The following is a 19,258-nucleotide window of genomic DNA, read 5'->3' on the forward strand; positions in this document are numbered from 1 at the left end:
TGATTGAACGAACAGTTAGAAGAAGACTAAGGGAACAACAGGCTCAAAATTGCCTTAATATTGCTAAAGAGGTTGAAGGAGTTGAGGGTGCTAATAATATCGCTAACACGATTGCTATGACTGATGATAGAGAGAGAACCATAAGGGAGTATGCTTCCCCCATGTTCAATGAGCTCAATCCGGGCATTTTTAGGCCTGAAATTGAAGCACCCCAATTCGAGTTAAAGCTCGTGATGTTCCAAATGTTGCAAACAGTGGGTCAATTTAGTGGGTTGCCTACAGAGGATCCTCATCTTCATCTTCGTTCCTTTTTGGAGGTGAGCGATTCTTTCAAGCTACAAGGAGTGAGTGAAGAGGCCCTAAGGTTGAAATTGTTCCATTTCCCTTTGAGGGATCGACCTAGAGCTTGGATCAATACCTTTCCTTCCGACTCGGTTACTACATGGAATGAGTTGGCTGAAAAATTCTTGATGAATTATTTTCCTCCTACCAAAAATGCCAAGTTTCGCAATGAAATCATGTCATTTTAGCAGCTAGAAGATGAATTATTTTGTGAGGCTTGGGAGAGATTCAAGGAGTTAAGAGGAAATGCCCACACCATGGGATTCCGCATTGTATAAAAATGGATACTTTCTACAATGTGCTCAATTCTTCCACTCGCATGGTGTTAAATTCTTCAGCTAATGGGGTTGTTCTCTCTAAGTCCTACAATGAAGCATATGAGATTTTGGAGAGGATAGCTAGCAACAATTATCAATGGTCCAATGCTAGAGCCTCAACAAATCGAAAAGTGGCTGGTATACTTGAAGTGGATGCATTGACAGCTTTGACCACTCAAGTTTCTTTAATGACTAACCTTCTCAAGAACATGAGTTTGGGGGGATGGTATAACCAGCTGCTATGGGACAAGTTTCTGATGTGTCTTGTGTTTATTGTGGAGATGGACACACATTTTAGAGTTGTCCTTCGAATCCCGCTTCGGTTTGTTATGTGGGGAATCAAAATCCCAACCGTAATAACCCATATTCGAACTCTTATAATCTGGGGTGGAGGCACCATCCAAACTTCTCATGGGGGGTCAATGAGATAGTTCAAGCAGAGCACCAATGCAAAACAAGCCTACATATCCACCGAGGTTTTCTCAACAATAACCATGAGCTCAACCACCTCCTCCTCGAGTGTCTTAATCAAGCTCTTTGGAGAGTTTAATGAAATAATATATAGCCAAGAATGATGTTGTGATTCAGAGCCAAGCAGCATCCTTGAGGAACTTAGAAATTCAAATGGTGCAGCTAGCTAATGAGCTAAGGAATAGACCACAAGCCACCTTGCCTAGTGATACCGAAAATCCAAGGAGAGATGGTAAGGAGCATTGCAGGGCGGTTACCTTGAGGAGTGGTAAAAATCTGGAATTGACTGAGGATAATTGTAAGAGAAACAGCGAGCCCACTTCAATCCAAAGTAGTGTTGACAAGGAAGATAGAGTTGTAAGTTCAAAAATGTCAAATGTTGATCCTGAAGCAATTGTTGTCGCAATTCCTCCGCAAAATGCTACAGAGAGGTCTATGAGCAAGCCACCTCCACCATTTCCTCAGCACTTTCAAAAGCAGCAACAAGATGGTCAATTATGAAGATTTTTAGATGTTTTGAAACAGCTTCACATCAATATACCGTTGGTGAAAGCTTTGGAGAAAATGGCCAACTATGTGAATTTTTTTAAGGATATTTTAACTAAAAAGAGGAGCCTTGGACAATTTGAACCGGTAGCTTTGACTGAAGGTTTTAGTGCTATATTGAAGAATAAAATTCCTCCTAATTTGAAAGATCTGGAGCAGCTTCACAATTCCTTGTTCTATTGATTGTAGAGATGGTGGTAGATCACTTTGTGACTTGGGGGCTAGTATCAACTTGATGCCCATGTCAATTTTGAAGAAGTTGGGGATTGGAGAAGCAAGACCAACCACAGTCACTTTGCAATTAGCAGATCAATCTATGGCACATCCAAAAGGCAAGATTGAGGATGTACTTGTGTAAGTTGATAAATTCATTTTTCCGGCTGATTTCATCATTCATGATTATGAAGCAGATGGAGATGTTCGTATTATCTTGGGTAGGCCATTTCTAGCTACCGAGAGGACTTTGATTGATGTACAAAAAGGGGATGTTACTATGAGGGTCAATGACCAAAAAGTCACTTTCAATGTGTTCAACGCTATGAAGTCTCTGGATGAGATTGAGAAATGCTCTCAACTGAGTGTAATTGAGTCAATTGTCACTGAAAAAATCCACAAGGAAGCTTTTAAAGATGGAATGGGGGTAAGGTCACGTAAAGAGCTTGAAGACTTAAGTGAAGAGGAAGACAGCCAAGTTACATGGGTAGAGTCAAGCATCCCTTTACTAAATTTAGGAGGCCTTTTGAGTCCTTGGACTTGTCGGAAGGAAATTTTAAGCCTCCTAAGCCCTCTATTCAAGAGCCACAAAAATTAGAGTTGAAACCTTTGCCTAATCACTTGATGTATGCTTATTTGAGAGATAACGAGACTTTGCCTGTGATTATTTCAGCCATGTTAGGAGCTGAAAAAGAGCGTATGTTGTTGGCTATTTTGAAGAAATATACAAGGGCCATTGGTTGGACCATGGTGTATATTAAGGGTATAAGTCCCTCATTTTGTATGCATAAATTTTTGTTGGAGGATTGCTGTAATAATTTTGTTGAGCAGCAGCGAAGGCTTAATCCTATCATGAAGGAAGTGGTTAGAAAAGAAATAATTAAGTGGCATGATTATGGAATTGTTTACCCAATTTCAGATAGTTCTTGGTTCAGCCCGATTCATTGTGTTCCTAAGAAAGGTGGAGTTATGGTGGTGGCTAATGAAAATAATGAGTTGATTCCCATAAGACAAGTGATGGGGTGGCGTGTTTGTATGGACTACCAAAAGCTGAATAAGGCTACTCGGAAAGACCATTTCCCGTTGCCATTTATTGATCAAACACTTGATCGGTTGGAAAGAAAAGAGTTTTTTTATTTTCTTGATGGGTATTCAGGCTATAATCAGATTCCTATTGTGCCAGAAGATCAAGAGAAGACTACCTTTACTTGTCCTTATGGCACATTTTCCTTTAGAAGGATGTTGAGTGGGTTGTGCAATGCTCCCACTACTTTCCAACGTTGTATGATGGCGATATTTTCAGATATGGTGGAAAAGTCTCTTGAAGTCTTCATGGACGATTTTTCAGTATTTGGAAAGTCATTTGACACTTGTTTGGCTAACTTGGAGCAAGTCTTAGCGAGATGTGAAGAAACAAACTTGGTACTCAATTGAGAAAAATGCCATTTCATGGTGCTAGAAGGCATTGTGTTGGGCCATAGAATTTCTAACAAGGGCATAGAAGTGGATAGAGCAAAGCTTGAAGTCATTGAAAAATTTCCACCACCTACTACAATCAAGGGGATTAAAAGCTTTTTGGGGCATGCGGGTTCTATAGGAGGTTTATAAAATACTTTTCAAAGATTTCTCAGCCCCTTTGTTCCTTACTTGAGAAAAATCGAGCATTTGAGTTCACGAAGGAGTGTCAAGAGGCATTTGTGACTTTTAAGAAAGCTCTTATCACCGCACCCATCATTGTAGTTCTGAATTGGTCTCTCCCCTTTGAATTGATGTGCGATGCTAGTGACTTTGTTGTGGGTGTCGTACTTGGGCAAAGAAAAGAGAAGGTCTTTCATTCCATTTATTATGCAAGCAAGACATTAGCCGATGCTCAATTGAACTATACCACCACCGAGAAAGAACTTTTGGCGGTGGTGTTTGCTTTTGACAAGTTTAGAGCTTATCTTGTGGGCACTAAAGTTGTGGTTTACACTGATCATTCAGCAATCAAGTATCTAATAGCCAAGAAGGATACTAAGCCAAGACTTATTCAATGGGTATTGCTTCTTTAAGAATTTGACTTGGAAATTCGGGATAGAAAAGGAACGGAGAACCAAGTGGCTGACCATTTATCTAGACTTGAAGCTGGAAGTGAAAAGCAAGATGAAGGGCCTATTAAAGAGACGTTCCTCAATGAGAAATTGCTGGTTTTGAACCAAGTCACTACACCATGGTACGCTGATTTTGTCAACTATTTGGTGAGTGGTTTACAAGCACCTGACTTAAATAAGCAGCAACTTAAGAAATTCTTTCATGATGTGAGATTTTATTATTGGGATGAGCCCTATTTGTACAAGCAATGTCTAGATCGAATCATGAGGCAGTGTGTGCCTGAGGATGAAGTTTCAAGCATACTAGAACATTGTCATTCAGCTCCTTATGGTGGACATTTTGGTGGCAAAGGACAACCGCTAAGGTTTTTCATTCGGGGTACTTTTGGCCTTCAATCTTCAAGGATGCTCATGACATTGCTAAAATATGTGATCGCTGCCAACGTGTTGGAAATATTTGAGCAAGGAGTGAAATGCCTTTGAATAGCATCCTTGAAGTGGAATTGTTCGATGTTTGGAGAATCGAATTCATGGGGACATTTCCTCCATCATTCATAAATTTGTTTATTTTGGTGGCGGCTGACTCTGTCTCTAAGTTGGTTGAAGCAGTGGAAAGTCCTAGTAATGACTCCAAGGTGGTCATGAAGTTCCTACATAAGCATGTGTTCACCCTTTTTGGCACTCCAAGGGCGCTTATAAGTGATGAAGGCACCCACTTTGTGAACAAGATTTTGGCATCTTTGTTAGCCAAATATAGTGCAAAACACAAGATTTCCACAACCTACCACCCTCAAACAAATGGTTAAGCGAAGATATCCAATAGAGAGATCAAAGGAATCCTAGAGAAAGTGGTGAATCCTAGTAGAAAGGATTGGTCTCAGCGATTGGATGATGCTCTTTGGGCTTATAGAAAGGCTTTCAAAACCCCTTCGGGAATGTCACCGTATCATTTGGTTTTTGGGAAACCTTGCCATTTTCCCTTTAAGTTGGAGCACAAGGCATATTGGGCCACTAAGAAGTTGAATATGGATCTACAAGCTGCTTGAGAAGCTCGTAAGTTACAATTAAATGAGCAGGAAGAGATGAGGTTTTTCTCCTATGAAAATACTAAGTTGTATAAGGAAAAAACTAAGAGGTGGCATGACTAGAAAATTCAAGCTCGAGTCTTTGAGAAGGGGAAAAAAGTGTAACTCTTCAACTCGCACTTGAAGTTGTTTCCTGGAAAATTGAAGTCCCGCTGGTGAGGCCCATTTACCGTGGTCAAAGTTTACCCCTTTGGAGCAGTTGAAGTTCGGGAAGAATAATCCAAAAGGGAATATAAAGTGAATGGGCAACGTTTGAAACATTATTGAAGAGGTGAGGTTGATTGCGAGAAGACCTCCATCACTTTGGAGGATCCTTAAAGTCACTATTGTTTTGGGTTGTCAAGTGATTCAAGCATGAAGTTTAAGGAAGCCTAAAAAGGAGAAGATGTAAAATAATAGTGTATATAAAAAAAAAAGAGAAAGAAAGAAAAGAAAAGAAAAAAAATATATGAGTGTTTTTAATTATTTTTATTTTTACTTTTTGTGATGTTTTTGGAGTGGTTTTATGTGTGTTTTTGTGTTTCAGGTGTTAAGAAACCATGCAAATGGTGTTTTGGAATTAATTTTGGGGTCTGATAGTTTTGCGAAATTTTTGCATCAGCAAACCTGGAGCAAAAATTTCCGAAAAAAATGGAGTTACGTCAAATTTTGGTTGCTGAAGCAAAACTTAGGCAAAATGGTAGAAATCTGAGCAAGCAAAAAATCCTGGTTCGTGGGTTCATTCAGAAAAAAAATATATATATATACAACAAAAAGAAGTATATATCTATATATATAAATATACGAAATATATGTATAATATCAGTAACATATATATAATATATAATACCCTAAACCATCTTCCCCATTTTCGTTCATCGCACCATCCTCTCTTCCTTCAGCCCTGACCACCACCATCCCCCACCCAAGCAAATCCCCAAGCCTTACCAGCCATCACATGTGAAGAACCATCGGACCCAGGCACCGTTCCACCTGCCAAGCCGAGAGCCCAGACGAGTCATTTGGCTAGGCACAACTCAGCACCACGGAACCAGGCACGACTCTGTTTGCGCACCTCACTGAATAGCGGGTCTGCCTATGCCATCTAGCCCACTAGCGCACTCCAGGCACTGCCCATCCAAGGCACCCAAGCGCGCCTCCGCCCTGCCTCACCAAGCCCTCACCCCTGTCATTCGAGAGCCCATCTGCCAAATTTGGTTGGACGCGACCCCGAGCCTAGACGCAACTTCGCTTGCACCATCCTCTTCCCAGCTCAGCCTCGAGCCAATGTTGAGTATCGCCCAAACTGAGCCAGACATCATCGCACCCTTCGTGAACCACGTAGAGGCGCGGGTTCTCCAGGCACCTAGACCCATCCACAAGCTGCTTTGCCTACACCCACACGGTTCCCAGGTGCATCCAAGCCTGAGTCGAGCATACACCAACCGAGCCTAGGCACGATTCACTCTCCCCATTGCTAAGCTCCATCCAACAACATAAACTCCGAGATTTCTCCTAGGTAATTGCTTCTCTTATTTCCATTGTTGCTTTGCACTTGTGTTTCTGTTGTGAATAATGTTGGGCTCTTTGCTAGTGCATATTTGATCTTGGGGGCAACCATTGGAGAATTTATTGGTAGTATTGTTCTTGGGTGTTGTACTGTTCTGGTAATTTGTTGTTCTGTTGGCCATTGGGGGGTGATCTTTTGTTGTGAGCAGTTTTGTTCAGATGTTCATTGAGTAGCATTATGTTTGGTGTGTGGGTGCCTGGTTTAGTTGTTGTGCTGCTAATTTGTGATTTATTTAGTTCTGTTTTAACTAATATGGCCACCAAAAGATGAGCTCAGAGAAGGAAATCCAAACCACCATCTACCCACCACTAACCAAAAAGAGCACCACTATCCCAAAATCTACCCCACCATCAACTGTCCCACCACCAGACAAACAGAAATCTAAACCAACCTCTCTCCCACAACCAACCAAAAAGAAGTCCACACCAAGCTCTATCCTACAACCAGCCAAGCAGATTCCCACTATCCCAAACACTGCCCCACTACTTTTGCCTTCCATAGTCCCTGTCAATGACACTACCCCCACCATCACCATAACAGTAGCTAAGAAAACACCCACCACCTCCAAAAACAAATGGCTAGCCAAACCCGCATCAGCCGCACCTCCACCCAAGATACAATAGACCTTCACTGCCACCAAAGTTGTGCCCAAGCCCAAACCTACTGCTGTACCAACCCCAAACACCAAGAAAAAGCATGTCCCTTCAGGTCCTACTAAGAAAAAAATTTATGCTCAAGCTAGGGAAAAATATGAGTCCATTAAGACTAAGAAATTGCTCCCCGAAAAAGGATTTTTGCCTACCACTATTGAGGTGCCAGCTTTCATCTGTGATGTTATTGAGCAACACAGTTGGGAAACTTTCTGTCAAAAACCAGAGCATCCTATTATTCCATTGGTGCGTGATTTTTATGCTAACATGGCAGTCTCTACGAATTCTGAACTTATTGTTCGCGGCAAGGTTGTTTCATTTTCTGCTGAGGTTATTAACTCATTATTTGGGCTGGACATTTTTGAGTGTGTTGTATATAAAAATATGGTAGTGACCCCGACACCAGACAATTTTGACAAGGCACTGCAGTTGGCCGCATCTCCCGGCGCTCAGCGGTGTGTTTCTTCTGGTGGTGTGCGCAATTTATTGCACACCTCTATTTTTCTTGAAGCTAGAGTGTGGTTGCATTTTCTCAAATGTCATATGGTGCCTACCACAAATGACACTACAGTGTCCAAGGAGCGGGTCCTTCTGTTATATTGTATGCTGGCTGGTTTGAGTATCGATATGGGCAAGCTGATCACAAGGCAGATTGTTAGCTGTGCTAAGAAGAAAAAGAGCAAGTTGTTATTTCCACGCTCATCACACAGTTGTGCCTTCGAGCTGGGGAACCTTCTGCATCCACTAAAGATGTGCCCTTTGAGCACCGGGACATTGACTTCACCACCACTAGTCAGAGTCGCGAGCCTGCATCTGCAGCTAGGCCATCCACAGCGCCTCCACCAGTCCCCCCCCCCCCCTCGCACCCACACTCGCTGACCTCCTTGCTCAGCAGCGAGAACTTCTTGAGCGGATGGTGTCCCTTGAAACTCAGCAGCACGCCTACTGGAAGTAGGCCAAACAACGAGATGAAGCGTTAATCAAGTCCCTTCAACGGAACTTCACCAAACCTACTGCTGCCTTTCCTGCATTTCCCAACTCCATTTTGGAGGCTTGGATCGCTCCGGTTGTTCACCCTATTCCTTCGGATGCTGATTCCGGGGAATGGGCGTGGGGAGCCTCTTTAACCCAACTTTTGTTCTGTATTTAATATTTTGTACTTAATTTCTTTTTTGGACTATCTTGTTGTTTACTTTTCATCGTCTGTTGTTTTATGTTTCTTCTGTTTTGTCCTGCTGGTTGTGATGTCCTTGTCCTGTTGTTTAGTTAATCTTTTAAGGATAATCTTTGCTTTTGTTAGTGTTTAACTTGGGGGCTCGATGACGACTTTGCAAAACTTCAAAAATATGATCAATCTAAGTTGAAGATGAATGTCTTTCTTTCTTAAGTTTTAAACTAAATACTTTGGGTGTGAATGTTGCTAGCAATTGATTGATGAGAGTGTTTCTCTTTTTAGTATGTGCATAGCTTGATTAGACAAATTTTGAGAGCCTAGAAAGAGCTAGTTTCTTGTGAGAGCTTAAGTTTCTAAAATTACTTAGTGCTTCTCCTTGAGGCTAAATCCTAGACAACACCACACCGATGAAATGATTTAGGCCATCTTTGGACCGTTTGAGCCTTTGAAGCCTACCTTGTATGCATTTTTATCCCTAGTCACCCCATTGAGCTTAAGTGTCACTTTTCTTTCTTAGCCACTCATTAGCCTAGCTTTACATATATATAATCACCTATTTTCACCACACCCCTTTAGCACCTTGATCTTTATAGGATTTATTTGTTGTGCATTTTGGGGGGTTCAGAGGAGTTGAGTGTGAGAGAGAACATTGGGTGAGCATTTTCCTTTTCTTCTTTTGCTTGTTTTCACCATTGGGCACAATGTTGATTTCAAGTTTGGGGGAGAGTTTGTTCTCAATTTTCTTGTTCTCTTGCCATCTAGCTATTAATCTTCATTCTAAAAAAAATAGAACATCCGAAAAGAAAAAAAAAACTAAAGAGTGCACTCCCTTGCATCAAATCATCTAAAAAAAATCAGAAAATAAAAAGAAAGCAAAAAGTATGTATGTTGTAAATAATTTTGGGGGTGTAGCTCTTCAAATGAAAGAAAAGTTGTTTTAGTTTTTGTCTTTGTATGTTAGTAATAAAGGCTAGTGGCAAGATTTATATTGTGTTGTGGGGTGTTCTTTGGGGAAATTATTTTTTGCATTTATGTATTTAGGTCCTAGAAAGATTGAGGTGCTTAGGGTGATTTGAGCCAAAAATTTATCTCTCTTATCCTACCTTCACCCTAGCCTATCATTACAAGCTTCTTTGGTGTGGTGTTTATCTACATTAGTGGAGAGGGAATCGCTAAGTAACTTATGGAGACATTATTTAAGATTTAGGACCAAGGTCTAGCTTGATTTTTGGTGATTGAAAATGTTTAGGAAAAGCTATGCATGCACTAAAGGGTGAAACGCTTGACTCATATTTTGGCAGCAACATTAATGCTTGAACAATTTGATTTAAAGCTTGTGAAAGATTGAAATTCAACTTCTCTTATAAAAAATAAAATTTCCCAAGAGCCTTCACCTTTTTACCATTGGCTTAGCAAAGTTTGTCCACTGTTGTTGTGTTTTGTTTTTGTTGTTTCCTTGTCTTCTGTTGTTTAGTTTTTGCCCTTTGTGTCTATTTTTTATTCATGTTTTGTTTTTAGAGTCATCACTCGAGGACGAGTAATGTCATAAGTTTGCGGGTGTGATAACTCTTCAATAAAGAGTTATTTCATGTTCTTTTGAGCTTATAATTGTGGAAAAATCATGGGTGATGTAGTTTATTTTTAGCTTTTGTAGCTAACTTTGGTGTTTTTATGATCTTAGACATGTTTAGTTATTTTTGTAATTTTTAATAGCTAATGGGTTGAAGATAATAGTTTCATGGATAGATATGTGTCCAAAGAATGAACTAACATGTGAAAATATCTAAATTTAATTTTTGATGGCTGAATCAGCAGGTTTGCAGCAGCAAAGCAGATTTTGCGGAAGCATTTTGATCAGACAGCTTTTGGACACCTAGGAGAACTTGGAAAGTCAATGGTGAGCTGGAATAGTGACTGAGGTGGCAAGTACAAAAAGCATGAGTCAAAAATTGGGAGTAAATGTCAAAAAAAAAAAAGGAGACCCACGTTTTATACAAGGAGGAAGGGCAAAATTGTACTTACATGGCCAAATTGGGAAACCTAGAATACACTTAGAGAGGGACAGCGTCATTTTGGAGAACAACAACCATTTTTGGAAAGAAAAAACCAGCAAGAAAGAAGGAAGAAAACCCAGAAATCAGCAACAAAGAAGGAGGACGAAAAAGAGAAGCTCAAGCACCATGTTCTTTCTTCCATTTCTAAACTTCATCTTTATATTTTCTAAGTTTATTTTTGAATCTGAATATGATGGGTTGTATTGATTATGGAATAATGTTTATTAACTCAGCCATGAACTAATTTTTATGTGTCTTGAATTGTTGATGAACCCTATGTTATAGTGTAGTAATTTCTTGCACTTTATTTTAGTAAAATCTCTCTTGTTCATTCAAGTGTGCTTATATTCATTTCTTGTTGTTGTTTGGCCAGCAATGGCAAGATGTTTAATTAAGTTTAATGCTAGAAATATTAAATGTAATGGGAAGAACTTGGATGACAAAATTCATAATCTAGGTTAGATTATGTTAGTAAGTAACATAGGGATGTGTAACTTTTGAGAATTAAACTTTGAATTTGCATTCTTAAATCTGATTTGGCATAGGAATATGTTTAATTAGGTAAAAGAATTAATGTCATAAATTTTGGGAAAGTTTTATGAATGTTTAATGAATTCCTGTTAACCTGGGAGTTTTGCTAAAATATTGTTGCCGCAATTTGTTCAAGATAACTAACATAGGGAGAATCAATAATTCAAGTCCATTTTGCAATCCATATATTTTCTTTTAATTTTCTTGTTTGGTTCAACTTTAATTTCAGTATTTCCATCTCTTTTAATATTTTGTTTAGCCTAAACATAACCCATTTAATTTTTTAGTACTTTTAAGTTGTTTAGTAATTGTTTTGCTTATTTTTCTATTTTGGAATCACTGTGGAGACAATATACTTATCATTATATTACTTGTGTGATTACGTGCACTTACGTATTTAAAATCGATTAAGAATTTTCACAACATTTATTAATTTTGTAAAACCCCTAAAATTTATTAAAAACAAGTTCAGAATGATTCTGGCACAAAAAGGAGGGAATTTTTTTGCGTTTTGGGTGTTTTGGCACGCAAGTGCACGCTGGGGGCGCATTCATGTGTGCAGCCAGAGAAAAAAATTATTGATTTTTTTTTTGGGTAACCATATATTTTGAAAATTGATATTTTTTTAAAACTGGTATTTTTAAAATATATATATACATGTGGCGTTGATGTGGTCAAGACATATCAACAAGAAAAGAGCCACATCAACATGTCGTTATCTACATTGGATAAAATTGGACAGAAGACCCACTTTCCAACACTATGAATATTTCGAGGGGAGTTTAAACGACCCAGAAAAGTCAGGGTGCACAATAATGTATAGGTCATAATTCGGCGGGTAAAAATCCTAAATTGCCATCAATAAAATAAATGTTTAAATTCCTGTCTTTTGGACATTGCATGGAAGTTATGGGGGCTTTGTAGTGGGAACGACATACTGAATCCATCTATTCTCCATGCAAGCCCAATTGTTAAGGCTCATTTAATTGAGTTTACTTAATTGTATTAGGTTAATTATTTTAGTTGGATCTAATAATTTATTGGAAACAGATTAATTCGAATTTTTGAATAGGTTTTCAATGGGTAATTTTAGAATTAATGAAAAAATTATAAACCAATGATTATTGATTATTTTAATAATTTGGCAAGCCTAAGTTAGCAATTTTCAAAAAATAAAATGCTAAAAGTGAATTATTAAAATAATGATCTTATAGGATTATATTCGATATCCACATATTATTTAACAAGGTTAGAGTTTAGTGGGGCCTCATGGCGCTTTGATTTTGTCTCCCTAGGAATGGTGTTCATTAGACTCATAACAAGGTTAAATTTCTTAGGATATATGGTCTTAGATCAAACTCTTATGGATTCATCCCAATGGTGACTATTAAGAACTAAGTCTTTGATAATCAAAACTTTGGGCAAGCTCATAAAGTAAGAAATAATTAGTTTTCGTTACTTTGATTGAATAGGAAGGTTGTTAATGAAAAGTTTTAGATTTTTCATCAATTAAAATGTTTTCTCTTTTTAACTAAGTGATTTTGTGGCTCTCGCCTATCAAGACACATGTTTCATGGTTACTTAAAATACTTTAGAAATAATTGGTAAGTGTTTTATCATTTTGTTTATCTATGAACATGTCAACATGCTATATTGTTTCTGAATTTTTGTGTGATTATATGTTTGTTAAGCAATCCATTAATTTCTACTATTGACAATCCTAGATCTCTAGGGTCTCCAACCTCACTCTCTCTTATGTCGAAAGACATGCTAACCAGCGAAACCTTCATGAAATGGAACTCCAACATCAATATTGTGTTGATGAGGAAATACCGATTCGTGATGATTTAAGAAATCCATCGGCAAGGCATCGGCTACTAAAAAGCATGCTGGAGCAAAGCTTACTGCAAAGAAGGCTGAAACGAGAATGCTTCCATTGCAAGGAGATTGCGCATTGTAAACGCTATTGCCCAGCTCTCAAGGGCAATGGAAACCAAGGCAATGGAATATTTGTTTGGATGCATGTATTTTTAGAAAACAATTATTCTGTTTGGATCGTTGATTCAGGATCTACTAATCAAGTATGTACCTCTTTACACCTACTTAACAACGGGGAGACCGTGAAAGATGACAACCTCAAACTAAAAGTCTGGAAAGGAGTGTTCGTTTCAATCAAGGCAAGAAGGATGAGCTCATTGAATTTTGGGAATAAATTCATTGTTTTAGACGATGTTTATTTTATTCGAAATTTCAATAGAAATTTGATTGCGGTTTCTTTATTACATCAACAACATTTCGTTGTTACTTTCACAAGGTTTAATATACCTATTTCTTTCAATAGATGTGAATTGTGTGTTGGATTAATGGTGAATGGGCTTTATATTTTGCGACCAAACGAACCTTACTCACTTAATAATGAGTTGTTTAAGATAGCTAATCCTAGGAATGCTAAATGACAAAAGGTCGATAACAATAACATGACATGTCATTGCGATCTTCCCCTTGGTCATATTAGCTATAATACGATATAAAGACTAAAAAATGTTGGGCCTTTAAAGGAACTCACTATGGGTGACCTACGTGTCTGTGAATCTTGTCTTAGAGACAAAATGACAAAGAGTCCATTCTCTGCATAAGAGGAAATGGCAAAAGAACCACTAGCGTTAGTTCATTATGTTATCTGTGGATTTCTTAATGTTCAAGCAAAAGGGTGGTTATGAGTACATCATCACTTTCATTGACGATTACTCTAGATACTCGTGTCTTTACCTAATGCAAATGAAATCAGAAACTTTTGACAAGTTTAAGGAATTTCTTGCAATGGATCAAAACCAATTAGGTAAGATGTTAAAGATCTTGCGATATAATAGGGGTGGAGAAGATTTGGATAATCAGTTTCAAGATCATTTAATTGAACTTGGAGTATTGTCTCAACTTACTACCTCAGGAACTCCACAACAAAATGGTGTTGCCGAGCATTGAAATCGCACGTTGATGGAAATGGTTTGATCTATGATAAGCTATTCAACTCTATCGAGTTCTTTCTGGGAACATGCAATCCAAACTGTGTGTGACATTTTACATGTTATACCATTTAAAGTTGTCTCCAAGACACCATTAGAATTATGGAATGGACATGACCCAAGTTTACGCCATTACAGAATCGGGGGTGTCTAGCTCACATCGTGAGGAAAAAAGAAGGAAAGCTAGAACAGGGAATTGAAGTTTGTTGGCAATTCTAAGGGTACTCAGGGAAGTATATTTTATAGTCCGGTAGATGAGAAAGTGTTTGCTTCAAAAAATGCTACTTTTCTAGAGAATAACTATATGTTGAATTTCAAAACTCGTAGCAAAATAGTATTGGAGGAAATGCGGTCAGATTTGACTATTCCTATTGTTCCTTCCTCATCGATGCAAGTCAATGAAAATAGGGTAGTTTAGAAACCGCTAATCCAATTCATACAGTCAAAAAGTCGTGTCTTAGTGGGAGGGTTCCTTGTAACCTGATACGCTATGGAATGGATAGTGAAGCCAACATGCTGGTTGGGGACACAAATGATGATGATTTTTTGTCCTTTAAGCAGACAGTGGATAATTCTGAAAAGGATCTTTGGCTCAAAGCCATGAACCAGGAAATTGAGTCTATGTACTCTAACTCAGTCTGGGATCTTGTAGAAGCACCATTGGACTTCAAGCCCATTGGTTGCAAGTGGATCTACAAGAAGAATAGAGGAGCTAATGGAAAGGTTGAGACATACAAGGCTCGACTTATGGCAAATGGTTATACCCAAAGAGAACGAGTTGACTATGACAAAAAAAATTCTCTGGTAGCCATGTTAAAATCCATTCGTATGATTTTATCCATAGTCGCATCTCTTGATAATGAGAATTGGAAAATGGGTGCCAAGACAACATTTCTTAATGGCTATCTTGATGAGACCATTTAAATAGATCAACCAGAAGGATTTAAAGTAACTAGACAAGAGAATAAAGTCAACAAGCTTAATAGGTCAATCTACGGACTTAAGCAATCTTCGCGCTCCTACAAACTAAAGGCAAATGAAATAGTGGTGTTCTTAATCCCTTATGTAGATGATATCTTGCTCATTGGAAACAATGTCAAGAAATTGTGAAACATAAAGAACTGGCAGGGAACAATATTTCAAATGAAATACTTGGGTGAAGCAAGTTATGTTCTAGGTATTCTAATCATCAGGGATGAAAAGAACATAATTTTGGCTCTATCTCAAGCAGCCTACATAGATAAAGTACTTGAATGTTTCTCTATGAAAAATTCCAAGGACGTTTGTCATCCCAACATTGAATTCATCTTTCAAATAAGCAGTCTCCACAGACTCCTGAAGAGGAAGAAGAGATGAAATGAATTCCCTATGCATCTGCAGTTGGAAGTCTGATGTATGCAATGTTGTGTACTAGACCGAATATCTACTAAGCAGTGGGATTTGTGAGTAGGTACCAGTCTAACCCTTGAAAGGAACATTGGATAACAATCAAGCATATTATTAAGTATCTTCGATGGACTAGAGACTATATGCTAGTCTATTTGGGTGGTTCTTTGAACCCGCTAGGCTACACTGATTCAGATTTTCAGACTGATGTCGATGGTAGAAAGTCTACTTCTTGAATGGTGTTTACTCTCAGGGGTGGATCAGTGATTTGGAGAAGCATTAAGCAATCTGACATTTGATATTCCACCATGGAGGCTGAGTACATAGATGTGCTCAGGTGGCTAAGGAAATAGTCTGGCTGAGGAAATTCTATATGGATCTTGGTGTTATATCAAAAATGGATAATAAGCCCCTCATTTTTTATTGTGACAATTCAAAAGAACATCGAAGCCATAAGAGAACAAAACATATAGAGAGAAAGTACCACATAATCATGGAATATGAGGCAAAGGGTGATATAAAAGTGATAAAGACAGCATAAGAAGACAATCTTGCAGATCCCTTTACAAAGACATTGGCATAGAGAACTTTTTTGAAGCATCTAGAGGGAATGGGTTTGAGAGAAATGTCTCATTTGTTTTCAAACTGCAAGTGGGAGATTGTTGGGTTTTATGCCCTTATAAAACTACATTTATGATGTAACACTTTTGTTTATCAATTGCATTTTTTGTATGTATTTATTACATAATTATTTGCTTAGTAAAAACATATATAAAATCCCAAACATATATATAAGTTTGACTTATAGTTACTAGGTCACAATGGATTATAAATGTAATTATATGATTAAAAGTATTAGTCCTAAGATTAAAACAGAAATAGTGCTCTAGGATATGATCTACTTATACACTAGATGTGATGTCTGTTGTGATTAGCTAAATACATGGTGAAATTGTTTAGGCACGATGAGGTGTAAAAACAATAACAATTTCATAAAAGTCAACATGTGAAAGTTGACTTTTGGTATAGGCATTTATAAATCATATTTTGCATCTAAAATGCTTTTTTGTAGTATATAAGACTACCCAAGAAGTTTGGGAGCATTTGTGAATGTTTTGAGGCAAAGTTTGCAATGTTATTACAGAGGAATCGGCGACGCGTCGCCTAGCCTCTGAAAAACGGACTAAATCAGACAAGGCAATCTATCGCTTGGTGCTAGGCGATGCATCGCCTGGTGCTAGGCGACGCATCTCCTAGGGTTAGGAGAAACACCGCTTGGGTTGTCCGTACGTGTCCGTACAGTTACGTGTTTTATCTCCAAAACTTAAATTTAAATGTTTTAATCTCATTGGTTGAGTCTAATGAGGGTCCTATACTATTTAAAGGGTTTATATGAGTTAACCGGTGAATTGATCACTCACCTCTCTCTCTCTCTCTCTCTCTAGCTTTAACGATTACTAGTTGTTGACAGTAAGAACTCGTGAATGAATTAAGGTTGGAAAACTATAACACTTAATAAGAAACTTATGAACTTAGAAGAACTTGTAGAAACTTATAGAAAAATTGCAGAAGAACAACGGAAGAAAGCTTGTATGTTTCTGTAACGCCCTAAACTCCAGGGACCGTTACGGTGTGCCTTGTAAACAGTGCTAAGCTCGCTAATCGAGTCATTTGGACAAAATCGTGTACTAAGTATGATTAGCGGTTTAGGGATTAAAAATTTTGGTTAAGATATAACGTTTCATTAGAACGTTTATTATATACATTGGGATCCCAAAAATATAATTTAAAGTTCTATTACAAGAAAATATTTACAACCAGCCGGTCTAAGCGGCAAAACAGGGTTTAACCCTAGCTCCTCTCCTTCAAACCTTGACTATGGCGGTCGAGTAGCAGCATGTGTACACATCATAACCTGAGCTCTCCAACTCAAGGATGGTCTAGCTTTCTTTTGCCTTTACCTGCACCACATAGCACCCGTAAGCCGAAGCCCAGCAAGAAAACTCAATATGCTCATGAGCAGTAATAACATGTTATCAAATCATAAGGCACATGCCTAGCAGATATAGCCATAGTCAAGCAGGCAAAAAAATCCACGTAATGATGGGTATCCAGGATAAGGAATCCTGCCCTCCTGATGGGATGACTATCAAGTCATTCACAATCAAACAAGTGAATTATCACTGGTGGTTCCGGTAACCATACCGGGCTAATAGCCCTAAATAAAAGAGTGACAGTGGTACAAGTCACTAAGGTGGGATCTGTTCCCTTTATAGATAAGTGATCCTTTCACTAGCTTAAAGAGGATAGGTGCATGATGATTAGTCACCAACATAACTTTCCTCATGACCCTAGAGTCATAACTATGGAACAATGTTCCCTAGCCATGTAACAAGCAGTCACCTAGGCCTTAGGCCCTGGCTCTAAGTAACTAGTCCTAGACTAGCCAAGAGCTTATAATTTTCATCGACCTTCAGATCGGTCCAGCATATGAGTCATTCAACGATGATATCAATTAGATCTAATCTTCATTCGGCCCTGCATCCCCGACACTTATGTCGTTTCTGACTCTAAGGTCAATGATACGCGGCCAGTGCCGATCCTGAGCAGTTGGTGCCACACACAAGCAAGCAATGCTACCAAACATATATCATATGTCAAATATCCAAATAGAGGGCATTCAGCATGCTTACTTAACAGCTACCAGCATAATTAGGACCATTCATAAACATAGAGGCTCAAGCTCTGAACAATCTCATATTCAGTACTCAAAGCATGCCCTAGTCACATGTTTCTCGTGCAACACATGCATCTCATTTAATAACTTGACATGCCTCAACAATAACCATGCATGTCACATTTAAGCATCCAACATGCATCAAGAATAATCATGCATGTCACATATACACAGGGTGCAATTTTCTTACCTCTGATACGAGCGAGAATTAATATAAAAACAACCCTTGAGAACGATCAACCTTCAAGCCTTTAGCGGTTACCTAGTCATAACCAAATATGGGACACCATCAATAAAATGAACACCAAAGGTTCCCAAACCAAGATCAAGCCTCCGGGACATCAATCCCCACTAATCCGAGTAGTAGGAACAATCCCGAGGCCAAAAACCAAGTTCCCGGGGCCAAAACACTCAAATGGGCTAAAACCTGTTAGGGCCGCGGCCCCCAGCCACTCCAAGAGCAAGGACCGCGGCACCCAGCAAGGCCAAAACCTCCCCAGCTACTTCTTCGAGCTAGGGTCACGGTGCCCAAGAACAAGGTCGTGGCCCCCAACCCAAAACCATCCATAAACCTGTTTTTCATCATCCCAAACACCCCAAAAACATACCTAAACACTTCCAAATTATCAAATAAAAGTTCTGGTAGCTTCCCAATGATCCAAAACCATCAAATTCCGAGGCTCAAACGAACCAAAAACTCAACGATTCACAAAGTCCAATTCTAAGCTTAAAACTTTGAAAACTTAAAACTTAAAACTTGAACTACCTCCAATTGAGTTGTTTCCAACTAAATCCTTCGGCTAATAAGCTTCTAAATACCCACTTACACCTAATTGGCTTAGACCCCGGTGGAGGTCTACCAATTCCCAAGTGTTATTGGAAAGAATGGAATCCATCTCATCATTGATGGCTTCTTTCCAAAATGCACTATCTCTCGATTACATAGCTTCTCTATAAATCTTAGGATCATCCTCAATGAGAATTACAATAGGAATTTTCCTAATAACTTCCTCTCTATTTCCTTCTACCATGTAGAATGAAATTCGTTGAGAATCTATCTCATCCACTACTAGACTTTTATGATTTTTAA

General features: G+C 38.6%; 1 non-coding gene across 1 annotated transcript; it reads right to left on the bottom strand.

Moving 5' to 3' along the window:
• Window positions 1–500: 500 nt before the first annotated feature.
• Window positions 501–606, bottom strand: LOC133780707 (small nucleolar RNA R71). The gene has a single exon (XR_009869527.1). It is a non-coding gene; the product is annotated as a small nucleolar RNA R71 (small nucleolar RNA).
• Between the last annotated feature and the right edge of the window lie 18,652 nt (window positions 607–19,258).

Source organism: Humulus lupulus, chromosome 5 (assembly GCF_963169125.1).
Source record: "Humulus lupulus chromosome 5, drHumLupu1.1, whole genome shotgun sequence".
Lineage (NCBI taxonomy): Eukaryota > Viridiplantae > Streptophyta > Magnoliopsida > Rosales > Cannabaceae > Humulus > Humulus lupulus.